The sequence below is a fragment of the Capsicum annuum genome, chromosome 2, assembly GCF_002878395.1.
Source record: "Capsicum annuum cultivar UCD-10X-F1 chromosome 2, UCD10Xv1.1, whole genome shotgun sequence".
Classification (NCBI taxonomy): Eukaryota; Viridiplantae; Streptophyta; class Magnoliopsida; order Solanales; family Solanaceae; genus Capsicum; species Capsicum annuum.
The window spans coordinates 149,578,358-149,580,165 of record NC_061112.1 but is presented as its reverse complement, the minus strand read 5'-3'; positions in this window follow the sequence as shown (position 1 = coordinate 149,580,165).

The following is a 1,808-nucleotide window of genomic DNA, read 5'->3' as shown; positions in this document are numbered from 1 at the left end:
TCTTTTTTTTTTTTTCAGTTCTCTTTTTTCCCCTCATTTTTCTCAAACTTTATTTTTATTTTTCCTCTCATTTTTTATTTTTCTCAAATTTTTAAATTATTCGCTTTTTTCTTGATCTTTATTTTTTTCTTTCCTTTTTTTCTCAATCTTTTTTTATTTCTCTATTTTGTTTGATCGTTTTTTTCTTTTTTTCTCAACTTCTATTATATTTTGCTAATAAATAAAAAATTGGATAATCCGCAAAAGGTATCTTCTTTTTTTGACATCAAAACAAATTTAAGGGCATGAATTGTTGAAGAAGGTCTTTGAATATTCTTGAGATAAGTCGTGTCTCTAAGGCGAGAGTTGTAGAATATCTCATAAATAAAGGCATAATGTGGTAATGTCAACTCTTGCTCGTGGGGCATAATTTTTATTATTTGAAAGTCCTTGAGCTAAGTCTTGCCTCTAAGGAAAGAGTTGCAGAACATTTCATAAATGAAGACATAACGTGGTAGTGTCAACTCTTGCTCGTGGGACATAATTTGTAGTTTGAAAATCTTTGAGTTAAGTTTTGCCTCTAAGGCAAGAATTGTAGAACATCTCATAAATGAAGACATAACATGATAGTGCCAACTCTTGCCCGTGGGGTATAATTTGTAGTCTGAAAGTCCTTGAGCTAAGTACTGCCTCTAAGGCAATAGTTGTAGAACATCTCATAAATGAAAATATAACGTGGTAGAGTCAACTCTTGCCAGTGGGACATAATTTGTAGTTTGAAAGTCCTTGAGTTAATTAAGTCTTGCCTCTAAGACAAGAGTTGTAGAACACCTCATAAATGAAAATATAACGTGGTAGTGTCAACTATTGCCCGTGGGACAAAATTTGTAGTTTAAAAGTCCTTGAGCTAAGTCTTGCCTCTAAGGCAATAGTTGTAGAACATCTCATAAATAAAAACATAACGTGGTAGAGTCCACTCTTACCCGTGGAGCATAATTTGTAGTTTGAAATTCTTTGAGCTAGTTAAGTCTTGCCTCTAAGGCAATAGTTATAGAATATCTCATAAATAAAAATATAACGTGGTAAAGTCAACTTTTGTCCGTGGGCATAATTTGTAGTTTGAAAGTCCTTGAGCCAAGTCTTGCCTCTAAGGCAATAGTTGTAGAACATTTCATAAATAAAAATATAACGTGGTAGAGTTAACTCTTACCCGTGGGACATAATTTGTAATTTGAAAATCCTTGAGTCAAATCTTGCCTTAGAGGCAAGACTTGTAGAACATCTCATAAATGAAAATATAATATGGTAGTGTCGACTCTTACCCATGAAATATAACTTGTTGTTTGAAAGTCCTTGAGCTAAGTCTTGCCTCTAAAGCAATAGTCGTAGAACATCTCACAAATGAAAACATAATGTAGTAGAGTCAACTCTTGCCCGTGGGGTATAATTTGTCGTTTGAAAGTCCCTGATGTAACACCCCGTACTTCATTACGTGCATTAGCCATGGTTATATGTGTTGGAGTATATGTATTGATCATAAGTTAGGTATATATGAGTTTAAGTATGAGTATTGATTATTTTGAGATGGTTTCAAGTGTATAGTTTGATTATATGTGTATAGGAATAGACTTTATTTACACCGGAATTTGCTCGTCGAAGTTTCTATGCGAAGTTTATCGAGTTAGATTTCCAACGATATAAAGATTTCTGAAAACAGATGAGTATCGGATATAAGCGAGCATGTTCGAAACTTGAAAACGGTGGACGCAATGAACATTAAATGTGCAGAAATTTTCTGCACACAAAAGTACTGCAGCCAAACAGATTTT